Source organism: Narcine bancroftii, chromosome 1, assembly GCF_036971445.1.
Source record: "Narcine bancroftii isolate sNarBan1 chromosome 1, sNarBan1.hap1, whole genome shotgun sequence".
In the NCBI taxonomy this organism is placed as follows: Eukaryota; Metazoa; Chordata; class Chondrichthyes; order Torpediniformes; family Narcinidae; genus Narcine; species Narcine bancroftii.
This window is the reverse complement of record NC_091469.1, coordinates 435,926,364-435,941,180: the sequence shown is the minus strand read 5'-3', so window position 1 is coordinate 435,941,180 and position 14,817 is coordinate 435,926,364. Positions and strand designations below refer to the sequence as shown.

General features: G+C 39.9%; 1 protein-coding gene and 1 pseudogene across 2 annotated transcripts in view; one reads left to right on the top strand and one right to left on the bottom strand.

Moving 5' to 3' along the window:
- fam171a1 (family with sequence similarity 171 member A1) overlaps nt 1-14,817 on the top strand; it is a 192,480-nt gene that overhangs the window by 42,518 nt on the left and 135,145 nt on the right. The gene's annotated exons all lie outside the window — the stretch shown is intronic.
- Nucleotides 1,074-1,243, bottom strand: LOC138752073 (U2 spliceosomal RNA; annotated as a pseudogene).

Sequence of the window (14,817 nt, the reverse complement as noted above, 5' to 3'; positions counted from 1 at the left end):
CTACTTCAACATTAATACAGTACAACTCCGATTCTCTGAAATCCTCATTTATCTGAAATTTTTTCGGAGCCAAACAGACCGGAACTTCGGGCTCCTGCAGCTGGTGCCATGGACCTTGGGCTCCCAGGGCAGGAGCGGGACCCTTGGCCTCCCGGCACAAGCAGGGCTTCGGTGGGGAGATGTCAGTGATTGGCGGTGGCCAGCATTTATTTTGGTGAGAATTGAACATTATTTTAATGCTTTAAAAAGCCACACCTTGTTGTTTAGACACTGTTAAAAGTGATTTGCTGTTGCTACTGGTGTAGGGGTCAGTGACCCACTCCATAGGCCAACACAGCAAACAGTCGTCGAACACAACGATCGGGCAGACAGCTCGCAGGATAAGATGCCCGCTCCCATAGGCCACAGAAATAGTGGCCAAATCAGCCACTCGCAGCCAGCGGATCGCAGGGGGTCCAATCTGGGCCCATGCACCCAGGACAACCTATCAGCAGCTGGCCTTGCTCAAGCCATGCCCCGGTGGTGATACGACCAGCGGCCTATAAAAGGCAGAGCTGCAGCCCAATAAAATCAGTGTCGATTACACTCCCTTGGTGTACGAGTCTTCTTTTTACCTTGAGCTCTAACCATAATGACCCTGCTACACTGGGTTGTTTTTTTTTTTTTTTTAAATCACCTGTTCTCTGGGGGAAAAAAAAATATCCAAAATAGGCCCAGGTCATTGGAGTTGTACTGTACCAAATGATTGAACTTTCCTAACTAACCTCTTATGTGGAACCTTGTCAAAGGCCTTACTAAAGTCCATATAGACAACATACACAGCCTTCATCAACCTTCTTGGAAAATTCTATAGAATTTGTTAAACATGATCTACCACACACAAAACCATGTTGACTATACCTAATCAGTCTCTGTCTTTCCATATGATTGTATATTCCATCTCAAAGAATACTCTCCATTAATTTACCTACCACCGACCGATGTCAGACTCAGGCTTGTAATTACCCACTTTACTTTTAGGGCCATATGCGTAACATCTATGCTGTCTCCCTGAAAACTGGAATGATCCTCTTTTTTTGTGCACTGTTCCCAGAGGCACTGCAATACTGGGTCGATGCGTGGAGTGGACGGAACAAGCCCCTATTCCATCTCCCTGTTCCAAAAATCAATTTAATATATGGTCCCTAGATAAGGGACGTATCAGATATTTTCTCTTTTTTAAAAAAAGTTGCATTAAAGCTTTATTAACTTATTTAAAAAAAATATTCTTGAAGGAAGCGTAGACTTACAGGGCTGCGAATGGCTGATTTGGCCACTATTTCTGTGGCCTATGGGAGCGGGCATCTTATCCTGCGAGCTGTCTGCCCGATCATTGTGTTCGACGACTGTTTGCTGTGTTGGCCTGTGGAGTGGGTCACTGACCCCTACACCAGTAGCAACAGGTTTAATGCAGGCAATTGAAATAAAACCCACTCTTCAGAAAATCCATCCTTAATGTTTCTGTCCTTGAAAACTACCACCCCATGTCCATTCTCTTACTTCACACATTGTCACCTCCCAATTTAGGATCCCTCCAGTCACTTTCCTTCCTGCCATCTCTTGCCTTTTTTGTGTTCTGTTTGACTCCTCCAATGCCCATTCTCAGTCTTTTAACTGACTAGGACTACAGTTGTCTGATGTATCTTGAGTCATCAGAGAAATGCTGGCAAGACCTTTCACATTGTTATAAATGTTATATCTGGTTATCTCCTTTCTCAGTCCCTGCCCTGCTCCTTTATTTTACTAATGCCAACCCATGGCATTATCTTTCAATATTCTCCATTAATATGAGAATATTTATTTATTTATCTCTCTTGTTTCAGGGTGCAATACGGTAATTAAATTTATACAATTGTTGGTGTATTTTAAGCTTCCGTATTTTTTACCTATTTATTTTCCGCAATTTTTTTTTGCCAGTTGCTTGAGGTTGCCGGTTGCTTGAATTCCAGATAACAGGGCTTCTTAGTGTACATAACAATTGCAGGTTAACTCCCACAACCAAGCTGACAGGTCTCAGAACACAAACTCTCCCAATATGCTTATTTTCTCTCATTTCCACCCAGCATCCAGTATGTGATATTCTTCCAGTATCTGTTGGATTGAAGGAAGGTGATCATGAACCCCACTTAGGTTCACTGCCCAAGTAACCCCCATGGCTGTAATAACTGTGTGCAGTCACACACTTCCAAAAGTCTTGGTGTTGTCATTGCTCAAGTTGTTTTATGAGGGGCAACAAGTAGCTTATAAGCCATTAGAACATTGGCATGTAACAGCCTCCCAAAGGCTGATGACCTTTGACAGTTTGCAGTATCAAAAGACTTTTCCCAGGACTTCAAATATTTTTGAAAATGATTAGAGACATTACATTTATTTAAAATTTTGAAACTACTATGAATTATTCTATCAATATACATTGAAAAATGGAAAAATAAACAAAATCTCAAGGTGAACAACCTCACTCAAAATGCATTAGCTACAGCTGGCATTGTGGTTAAGAGCCAGATTTTTCAAGTAGATCCTGTCCCTTGGCTCAGCATATTCCCTGAGCTCGATGGTAAGTCCACGGGCAGAGTAAGTGGTTAGATATATGAACATCTGTCCCATGCTATGTTCTGCAGAGAGTTGGTATAGACCTCCAGGCTGCACAGAATGCAATTGAACAGCATTTTGGTAAAAATGCATTCAGCATACCCTGGATGCTAGATTCCTGAGGCACCTGTGTATTTGGACAAGTGCATTATTTTATGAAAGCACAGCAGATTATTATAATTTGAGGTGAGCTACCCAAAAAGATGTTGGATACTTTCAGTCAGTGTATTTTGCAGAGAGAATGGTTTCCTTGCCAGACAGTAACATTTGATTTTAATGTTGCATTGACCTTTATTTTCAAAGCAACACTTAAAGAAAGGAAGACTGTGTCTAAAATTAATGAAACAAATCGAGAGTAAAAGTGAAATGTACACTTTTGATCCTGATTTGATTGGAGGGGGTTGGAATAGGAAAATAAATAGGGGAGTGTGGTTAGCACAACACTATTACAGTAACAGCAACACTGGTTCAAATCTGGCGCTCTCTAAAGTGTTTGTACCTTCTTCCCATGACTACATGGGTTTCCTTCGGGTGCCCCAGTTTCCTCCTACATTCCAAAGACATATGGGATAGAAGGTTAATTGATTACATGGGTGTATTAGGGCAATATGGGCTCCTGGGCTGAATGTGCCGGCTAGCATGCTGTATCTCTCATTTAAAAATGGATAGAAATGCTTTTTGAGGCCAATCATATTGTTGAGGAAGATAGTAGTGAAAATATGCAGATGCCAACTGCTGCAAATCAAACTTATTTAAAGAAATCACTCACAAACTATCACATGATTACTAATTGGTACCTCTTCAAGAAGCCATAGATATAATTTTTGCAGAAGTAATTAGGTGATCACTGGGGATTATTAATTTCATTTACCAGGAGCATTGCTTCAATAAGGCTCAAAGAATTATTGAGGACCCTTTCCATCCAGCATACTGTATCTTTGACCCATTGCCATCAAGAAGAATGTAGAGGAGCATCAAAATTGGGACTTCCAGGCTGGAAACAGCTTCTTCCCACAGGCTGTGAGATTGATGAACTATATCCTGTAAATGAGTCATATTTATATATTTAAAGTTACATCATTATGTATATACTGCATGTGATTATTGTGTGCTGTGCATATGTCTACACCATGGTCTGGAGAAACTATGTATATGTACAGTCTGTAATATATTCTACAGTCTATAACATAAGATAATAAACGTCAACTTGAAAAATGAAGTTATTTGAGACAGGGAAGAGCAACAAATTTGGCACATACCAACCAAATCGGTAACAAAATTCTGAATGATTGCTAGGTCAGTCTCAAAAGACCCATTGTGATATGAATATATTGTTGGCATAGCAGTTAGCGCAATGCCTTTAAAGCTCCAGCAATAGGGGCCGGAGTTCGAATCCTGCGCTGTCTGTAAGGAGTTGGTATGTTTTCCTTCGGGCCTTCAGCTTCCTCCCACCATTCCAAACCAGAGCCCCCGAAGAAAATGTAGCAACTCCTTATCAGGATTGTAGGTTAATTGGGTGTAAATTGAGCAGCATAGACTCGTGGGCCGACATGGCCTGTTACTGTATGTCTAAATTTGAATTTGAAAGAATTTTCAATTTGTGAATTCCAAACTAGCCTTTTTCTGGTCCAAGAGAGAAGTAAGATTGACTTAAATTTTAAAACTGTTAAGTTCAAAAATTGACGCATTTGTTTTGGTGTGTGGAACGGTAACCATTCATGGAAATGGCAGTTAAAAATCCCAGAGTTCTTCATTGTGTTATCCACATCTGTAATTATTGTCTACAGTCGAAGATCAATTGCCAAAGCTTTGGTTCTGAAATGAAAACAGCATTGTGGACTGTAAGATACAGTGCCCTCCATAATGTTTGGAACGAAGACTTATTTTTCTTTTATTTGCTCATGTGATGTGCTTCATCGTTTTAAATCTGTAATCAAACATTTCGCGTGTAATTAAAGGTTGTTTGTATACATATTGGTTTGACCATGTAAAATTATGGCATTTTTATCTGTTTTCTCCCATTTCAACCATAATGTTTGGGACACTTGGCTTCACAGGTGTTTTGGATTAGTCAGGTATGTTTAATTGCTTCATTGGTACAGGTATAAGGGAGATAGGCTTGTTTCTAAGCTTTTTATTACCTCTGGAGTTTGTAGTTGCTGTTTTTTCAACATGAGTATCAAAATTGAGCTAATGAAAGTCAAAGAACCAATTGTGAGGCTGAAAAAAAATAAGAGACATCGCCCAAACCTCATTTAGAAGAAAGAGTGTACTGGTGAGCTCACTAATCGCAAAGGGACTGGTAGGCCAAGGAAGATCTCCATTGCTGATGACAGAAGAATTCTCATCATAATGAAGTGAAATCCCTAAACATATCAGAACCACTTTTCAGTACGAAGGTGTAGATGTATCAATGACTACTGTGTACAGAAGACTTCATGAACAGAAATACAGAGGCTGCACTGCAAGATACAAAGCACTAGTGAGCCACAGAAACAGGATGGCCAGGTTAAAGTTTGCAAAGAAGTATTTAAAAGAGCCTGCAGAATTCTGGGAAAAGGATGTGGACAAATGAGATCTGTATCAGAGAGTGATGGAAAGAGCAGAGTGTGGAGGCGTAAAGGAACTGCCCAAGGTCCAAAGCATACCACCTCACCTGTGAAACATGGTGGTGGGGGCATTATGGCCTGGTCATATATGGCTGCCACAGGTACTGGTGCACTGATCTTCATTGATGACTGTCCCAAAATTAATTCTAAGGTGTATAGAAATATCTGTTCAAGTTCGAGCAAGTACCTTTAAACTCATTGAATGGCACTTCATCTAACCAGTCACCTGATTTAAATCCAATTGATCTTGTCTTCCATGTGCTGAAGAGAAATACAAGGGGACAATCCCCTGAAACAAGCAGGAGCTGAAGATGGGTGCAGTAGAAGCCTGGCAGAGCATCACCTAGTGATGACTTCAAGCAGTCATTGCATGCAAGGGATATGCAACAAAGTGCTGACTTTTACATACTATTGCTAAGTCCCAAATGTTATGGTGCCCTGAAATGAGGGGACTATCTTTAAAAAGTGCTGTAATTTCTACATGGTCAAATCAAAATAAAGAAATACCCTGAAATAAAATCTGGAATGTGCACTTTAATCACATGTGAATTTTTTAAAAAATTACAAATTTAAAACTGTGGAGCACAAGGGCAAATAAAGGGAGAAAAAAAACTTTCTCCCCAACATTATAGAGAGCATTATATTTGTGAGTCGTTGTTATAGAATTACCCACAGTCATTCCTTGGATAGCTGTTATGGAACAATCTAATTTACATGTGCCAGAAGAAAGACTGCACAGCAACAGAGTTTAAAGTGAGGCACTAGGCCTACAGACAGGGATATTGTCTTGAGTGCAACATCAGTATTTTACCTTGGAAGTTTTAAGGAGTCTGCATGACATTAGAGCTGCTGTAAATGATGCATAATTGTATTAACTGTTGTTTTGTGGAGTGAATAGCATAAGCTGCAAGATGACTGCTGCATGGTTAGTGTTCTGATTGAGGGAATGTTGTTGAAGAAAGAGATCAATGCAGCTGAAGATGATTTTATTATGAGGAAGGAAGGACACATGCCCTGCAGTTCCTTCGTAGGGAGCAAAGATGGTTTGGAGATGCAGATGAGGCAGGTTTTGAAAATATTGGAATAAATACAACGGGACACTTCTATAATGGCCAAGTTTGCAGTTACCCGTACAAGAGGAAGTACAGCAGTTAGCACAGCTGCCTTACAGTCCAAAGAAGTGGATTTAATGCCAACCTTGAATGCTCTCCATGTGGAGTTTGCTCATTTTCCATGACTATGGGTATGTGTTGCCTGCTCTACTTTCCTCCCACATTTCAAAGATGTGCTTGTAGCTTTATTAGCTCTTGTGCTTTATCCCTGCATGAAGCTTTATTTTAAAAGAGAGCATGTGAGAGAGGAAGGAGAGAAGGAATAGAACTAATGGGTTTGCTTTAGTGGAAGCTGACATGGACCCATTTGGTCATTCCCTGTGTAATAATAATTGTTTCCTATATTTTAAGTGAATTTTATTGGATGATTGGTCATTGTTGATAAAGACAACCAGAAATTCATTAGACCAGATTTTTATTGCTTGGATGGAGGCTCTGCCCATTTTACTGTATGAATAATCTGAAAATTGTCATAAAAGTTCAATCTTTTTCATGGGATTTCCTGGTAACAGCCATTGAAATTGCTTCGGTGACTCATCAAGGTGTCCCAGACCATGTCTGTGATCACAATTTGAAAAGATGGATAAGTGTTCAGATGAATGTTTACAGCCCGTCTAAATTCAAATGTGATGAATTAACCAACCGTACGTGTTTAAAGTGTCAATATTGAGCAGGTGTTCTGAGGAAGACTATTGTAGACACGCTATTGTCAACAGGAAAGCCATTTGTAAGAGTTCTGTATTTTGACCAAACAGTATTCAGTGTTAAAGGAAGTTGTTCATGTTTGCCAGCCATGCAAAGCAACACCACCTTAGAAGGCATTATGACCACAGAAATAGCCAATGTGACCATCCAATAAGTGCATGTCAATTTTTGTCAGAGGGGACGATCATTTTCTTGTGTTGATCAATGCGCCATCAAATGGGAATGAGGTCAGCCATACAAGGTACCTGCCTGACAACAGATTATGCCATTAAGATTAGGGTGAATCTCTGTAATACATGGAAGACTTAGCGTTTGATAGCTAAATTCACATGTGAGAAATTTGTACTTTGTAATAGGATCAAATATCCTGCATCATCCTGCTTCCAACAGTGCAATGGAGGGATATGCATGAGGGTTAAAAGAAGGATTCCAAGGATACGAAGTGAAACAGGAAAGTCCGTAGATTCTGTGATTGTGGTTAAAAACACAGAAATGCTGGAGAAGCTCGACGGGTCTTGCAGGGATTGGGCTTGCGCTCGTAGAATATGGAACATCAGCACAGTACAAGTTCTTCAGCCCACGATGTTGTGACATCCCATATGTACCCACCAAAAAAAAATAAACCTTTCCTGCCTCATAACCCTCTATTTTTCTTTTTCCATAAGCATGTTTAATAGTCCTTTAAATGTCCCTATTGTTCCAGTCTCCACGCACCACCCCTGGCAGTGCATTCCAGGCACCCACAACTCTGTTCTTTTTTAAAAAAAAAGAATTGTCCCTGATGTCTCCCCTAAACTTTCCTCCCTTCACTTTGTACAAATGTGCTCTGGTGTTTGGTATTCCCACCATGGAGAGAAAGGTGCTGACTGCTCACTTTATCTACACCTCATAATCTTGTAGACCTCTATTAAGTTACCTCTCATCCTACTTCACTCCAAAGAGAAAAGCTCTTCTAACCTTGTCTCATAAGATATATTTTCCAATCCTGGGCAAATCTCTTCTCCACCCTCTCCATAGCTTCCACATCTTTCCTGCAATGAAGTGACTAGAACTGAACACTATATTTCTCATCACAGATTTATAGAGCTGCAACATTACCTCATGACCTCTAAACTCTATCCCCCAATTAATGAAGCCCAGCATACCATAGGGCTCCTTAACCTGAATGGCAACCTGGAGAGATCTAGGGATTTGGACCCTCAGGTTCCTCTGTTGTTCCATACTGTTAAGGCCTTCAAGTTTGACCTACCAAAATGCATCACCTCGCACTTATGCAAATTGAATTCCATCTACCACTTTTCTGCCCAAATCTGACCCATCCCCCTACTTCTTCGTCCAGGTTATTTATAAAAATCACAAAGAGCAGGGTCCCCAGAACAGATCCCTGCTATACTTCACGAGTCACTGACCTCTAGACATAATACTCTCTGATCTCTACAGGCAAGCCAATTCTGAATCCACACAGCCAAGTTTTCATGGATCCCAAGCCTCATGACTTTCTGAACGAGTCTCCCATGGGGGACATTGTCACCTTATTCAAATACACCACATCTACTGCCCTATCATCACCAGTTCTTTTTGTTACTTCCTTTTGAGTGTAAAAAAAACAGACAGGCATCTAAATTAAAAGGCTGGGGAGAAGGAAAGAAAGAGCAGGAGGAAAAGCACAGATCAAGAGAAAAAATGTGATCATTGAATATGGATAGAAGAAGATGAAAGGTTAAGCTAGCCTTGAGATCAACTATCTTGTTTAAATAGGTGTGACTCCAGACTCAACAAGTTCCTGCTCGTTTTCAATCCTCCCACAACTTGAGACCAAGTTCTGTTTGCATCCTCACTCTCAGATTCCCATTCATTTACCACTTGTGTGCTTAATAATCCACAACAGATTTCCATAGAGTAGAAGTTTCATTTTTAAAATTCATGCCATTGTTTCAATCTTGTTCTGTGTCTTGCCCCTTCCTATCTCTGCCTCTACTTGTACCTTCTGTGTGCTGTAAATTTACCTATATTTTATTATTGCCCAACTTTGTCTTAAGGTGCCAAGGTCAAAAGATTCAAATTCCTCTCTGGTTTTTTGTCCTTTTAATACATTTCTTGAAACCAACATGTTTCATCATTTTTGGTCTTCTTTTCTAATGTCTCCTCCATGGCTTCTCCCAGTTTATTTTTGATAGGTCTTTTATGAAGCATTTAGTGCATGACTACAGTAAAAGTGAAAAATGTATCTAGCTTTTGTAAAAGTGATTGGAAAAGGCTTGAAAGGACCAGCTGTTTTTCCAGACTCTCATGAACAGAAGTGAAATGTGGTGTTTTTGTTTTTAAATTATTTTCAAGGAGAAATTTGAAAGCTCAGAATTAAATTAATTTTTAAAAGTAACATTAAAGGTTTTGAGAAATTGCTTCAATCAGAAGCACATTGAAAATTTTTACACAATTGTCAACAGATTCATAATTTACAACAGTAGAGTTGAATAAAATCTAAGCATTTATTTTGAAGGAAAGGCAAGGGAAGTTTTGAAGAAATCTTGTTTTCAGTGATTTCTGCTGACGGAAGAATTTTCGGTATCCCAAGCTAGTTTGTCCCAGGGATTTACAATTTTGCTCATTTTAGATCATGGCTTAAAAAAAATGAGGAACTCCTTTTGTTCAGCAACTTGCACATGGCAAACCATGTGCTTGTGGAAATTGCCTGACAGCAATGACCATCGTTTTTTTGTTTTGAGTCTAAAATGCCCTGTGGAAAAGTTGCTGACAGGTTACATGTGGAGAAAATTCAATATGCAATGATTGCTGGCCAGCTGGCATGTAGCCCGTACTTGCAAAGTTTTACCAGTGAAATCAAATCTTTGGCAGTCTGCTTCACTTGTAAATTGAACCAAGTGCATTGCAAAATGGTTTCTAGTTGACATCATGCACATTTTGTTTTTCTTTCCTGCTGCCTGGATCCAGTTTTGGATAACAAATTCTGCACATTTAATATTCATAGAAAAATCCAATGAACCATTTCACGAAGCACCTCTTTTCTCAGACTTGTTTCTGAAAGTAATACACATGTGAAGAAAGAATGGAATTCAATAGTATAATGAATTACTACACAAAAGTCTATTTTCATTTCTATTCGTTACATACATTGTATGACAATGCATTTTTTATTTTGCTGGTTTTCATTTTCAAAATCTTTCCAGTAAATTGAAACGTAAAAGCCAAGAGCATTGTATCCTCTTCATGCAAAGCAAGGCAAATACAATGAAATTGATCTGTTATCCAATTGTTCGATATCTGTCTTGCTCACCAAGTACAAATTCCTGTGTGCCAGAGCCCTAATTCTCATGCTCCTTTCAACACACCGAGGCCCACACTAGTGTACTCCTGTTAGACTTTCTGGGTTTCCCATTCCTGCAATCACCTTAGAATTCCCACGTTTGCTGGAAAATTTATTAAACCATCGTATAACATCTTAAAAATAAATTAAAGTTGGGTTGGAGTATTTATTGGAATAACATCCAGTAGTCCAGAAAATCAGCCAAATTTGGCACCGCAGAAATCCCAAGCGTGCTTTATCCTACAAGCCTCAAACTTTGAACTGTTCCCTTGAGAATCATGGAATCATACAATGTGGAAACAGACCCTTCAGCCCAACACACACGCCAACCAACATACACCATCCACCTGCTTGCATTTGACCCATATTCCTCTAAACCTATCCTAGCCATGTATCTGCCCAAATTTTTCTTAAAAGTTGCAATCCTCCCTGCCTCATCCACCTCCTATGGCAGCCAATTTCATACACTCATCAACTGCTGTTAAAATAAAATGTTCTTCTTTGATTCCTGTCAAATCTCTTGAATGGCATGATTCTCAAAATATTAACAGAAATTTCCTATTCAGTTCCCTCAGCTGGTTCTGCCTTCTGGTTATACACAGATCTTCTAAAGTTCTAAAGATTAAATGGTAGGCCAGACTCAATGGGCTGAATAGCCTATTTCTGCTCCTATTCTTCTGGTCTTGTGTATTCCAGATTTAGTCCAATGAGGCTGAAGACTTAAGGTAAGGAAGGACATGCTGATAGTCTGTGTCAGGAAGGAGGAAGTGGTGAAATATTGGAGCACATTAGTGGATCCCAGGATCTGTCAAGGATCTATGCATAGAAACTTAAGGATGCAAGTGACTGAATCACTGACAGAGATTTTTGTTAGTCATGGACAACTTGACAATAGACTGTAAGATTGGTAATGTTTCTTTAAAGGGTGGAAGGGATAAACCTGGAAATTACAGGCCAGTGATCCTTGCATTTGAGCTAAGGAAGTTGTTTGAAAAGATTCCAAAGCAGGGACCATTCAGAAGGATCTGCAAGATTTTGTGCACGGAGAGATCATTAACACAAATGGTATGTTGAGGTAACTGAGATTGATGAAGGCAGAGCAAGTGTGGTTTACATTATCTTTCATGAGGCTTTTGATAAGATTCTACCATGATGATGAACTTACTGTAATGCACGTAAATACAATGTACATATGAACTAACATTCTTACCTGCTACAGTCATACATGTCCTTTTTGTAAGAAAAAATACAATAGTTTACATTACCCCTGAAGAAATAGAAATAATAAATACAGTATCAGATAGATTGTAGATAAATGTGCACAGTTTCACTTGTTGCAAGAAGAAAAGTGGTCATTTGTTGGCCCAGAGTAAGATGTTGGTTAAAAAGAAGAGGCTCAAGAGCCTAATAGGCATGGATGTGGAGGGTGGTGGAATTTTTGAACCTAGAGGAGCTGGCTTCGGTTTTCTTCCTGAAGGTAGCAGTGAGAAGAGGTTGTGACCAGGGTGATTGGGTCATTTATGATGTTGGTTGCCTTGAGCAGTGCCTTACATGGATGTTTTCAAGGGATAGGAAGTTGGAGTCTGTGATAGATTTGGCTATGTTTCCTACTTTCTCCAGTTTTCTTATGTTCCTGGGCTCTTGAATTGCCAAACCATAAATGTTTGATGGAGCATTCAACAACATGCCAAGTCTCTTCAGACTTGTCAGGAACTAGAGGCTTTCTTCATGGTGTCCTCTGTGTTGGCTTTAGGAGAGGTCTTCCATTATGTGGACTTCAAGGATGCGTTGATGGCATGGCAGTAGAAAGAGTTAACATCTTAAAGCAGATAGCCACGTGATCTCTTGGTTGGTAAAGAATGTTAAGGCACCAGAAATCCAAAGTATGTGGCTAAACTGGATCCAAAGTCCTCTTTATGATAGGATGCAGGATTCTATATAGTGGTGGATTCCTGACTGGAAATCTATAATGTGGTGTATTGCAGGGATTGGTTCCGAATTCTTTGTTGCCAGTAAGTTTACAATCAAAACAATAATTGAAGCTGTGGACAGAAATGAAGGTTATTTGAGGATACAAGACACAGGCCATCTGGAGCAGTGACAGGTGGAATTTTAATTGAGAATAATGTGAGGTAATGAATTTTGCAAAGTCAAATTCTGGTAGGATGTAGAGAATAAATGGCAGGGTCCTTGGGAGGATTGATGTACAGAAAGAGGTTGAGGTCCTAGTCCATATCTCCCTGAAGGTTAGTTTTTAAAAAAAAAATGTATTTGATATTCTTGCTTTCATAGAATTGTGGCATCTTGTTGTAGCTGGAGGGTTGTGTACAATCCTGGTAATCACACCACAGAGGGGTATAGTAGTAATAGAGAGAAAAAAGAGGTTCTCTCTATTGCATCAAGAAGATGTCTGGAATACACAATTTTCTTGTTTATTTTCATTGTGTGATGACATGGTTTAATGTATCATATATGTTGAACGTTGAGTGGGTGGGGAGGGGGGGTGAAGGAGGGAGGGAAGGGAGGGGAGAAAAGGGGAGAAAATGACACTGTATATTCAAGAGGGAAATGTTTGTGTGTATTTTGGTCAGTATGGTTCATAGTGTGAAAAATAAAAATTTAAAAAAAATGTCTGGAATGAAAGGCCATAGTAATGTACAGATTTAAAAGTATGGATTTATTCTCATTGGAATGTGGGAGATTGAGAATGACCTTGCAGAGATTTAAAACATTAATTAGAGGCAAAGATAAAATAGATAGCCATAATATTTTTCTTGCATGCCAGTGGTGTGTAGGACTAGAGGTCACAGGCTTATGATTTTTACCTAGGTAAAGATCTGGACCCACTGCAATTTGCCTATTGTCACAATCACTCCACAGCTGATGTAATATCGCTGGCTCTCCACTCAGATCTGGATCACCTGGAAAACAGCAATTCATGCATACAGCTGCTCTTTATCAACTACAGCTCAGCCTTCAATGCCATTGTTCCCTTAGTGCTGATCAAGAAGCTACAAACTCCAGGCCTCTGTACCTCCCTCTACAGCTGGATCCTTGACTTTCTCATTGGAGACCACAGTCACTTCGAATTGTAAACAACGTCTCCTCCTCACTGATCATCAACACAAGCACACCCCAAGGATCTGTGCTTATCCCACTGCTCTACTCATGATACACCCATGACTGGGTGGCCAGGCACAATTCCAATGCCATCTACAAGTTTGTGGATGACACCACAGTTGTCAGCAGAATCAGAAATGGCAATGAGGAAGGGAACAGGAGGGAGATGGATCAGCTCGTTGAATGGTGTAACGGCAACAACCTTGTGTTCAATGTCAGCGAAACCAAGGAAATGATTGTGGACTCCAGGAGGAAGTCGGGGAAACATGACCCAGTCATCATCAAGGGCTCAGTAGTGGAGAGTGTCAATAACTTCAAATTTCTAGGTGCCAACATCTAGGATCTGTCCTGGAGCCTCCACATTTATGCAGTCACAAAGAAGGCTCGCTAGTGGCTATACTTTGTGAGGTGTTTTAGGTGGTTTGGTATGTCACCAAAGACTCATAAATTTCTATAGGTGTACCGAGGAGAGCATTCTGGCTGGTTGCATCATTGCCTGATATGGCGGCACCAACTCTCAGGACAAGAATAAACTCCAGAGGGTTGTTAACTCGGTCTGCGACATCACAGGCATCAGACTTCACTCCATCAAGGATATCTACAAGAGGCCTTGTCTTTAAAAAAAAAAGAGCAGCCTTTATCCTCAAAGGCCCCCACCACCCTCTTCACTCTGCTATCATCGGGGGAAAAGGTACAGGAGCCTAAAGACGAGCACTCAGCAACACAAGGACAGCTTCTTCCCCGCTGCCATCAGATTCCTGAATAATCAATGAACCAAAGACACTGCCTTGCTTTTCGAGTACTGTTATTGTTATTTTTATTTTATTTTTATAGTAATATCATAAGATGGTTTATAATATGATGCTGCCACAAAACACCAAATTTCATGATCTGTTCATGACCATAAATTTTGATTCTGAAAGGGAGAGAGAAAAAATATAAAGGAGTTCTGAGGGGAAATATTTCTTACACGAATGGGCATAGTAAATAGAACAAACTGAGAAAATTGTGGAGCATTTATAATGTTTAAAAAGCATTTGAACAGATGCATGGATGGGAAAGACATTGAGGGAGATGGCCCTAATGCAGGCTAGTGGGTTTATTGTGTATAAACATCACAATCGGTATGGATGAGGTAGACTGAAATGGCCAATTTCTGTGTTGTATGATAATGTGGGGGCATTTTGCTGCTGTAGCGTAACTTCTGTCACCTTGTAAGGCCACTTTTCTATTGGTTGTTTTAAATGCCTTCTTACTGGAGTCCTGACATTTTTATATTGACAATTATGGATGCTCCCCATTCCTCCCACAACCTTTT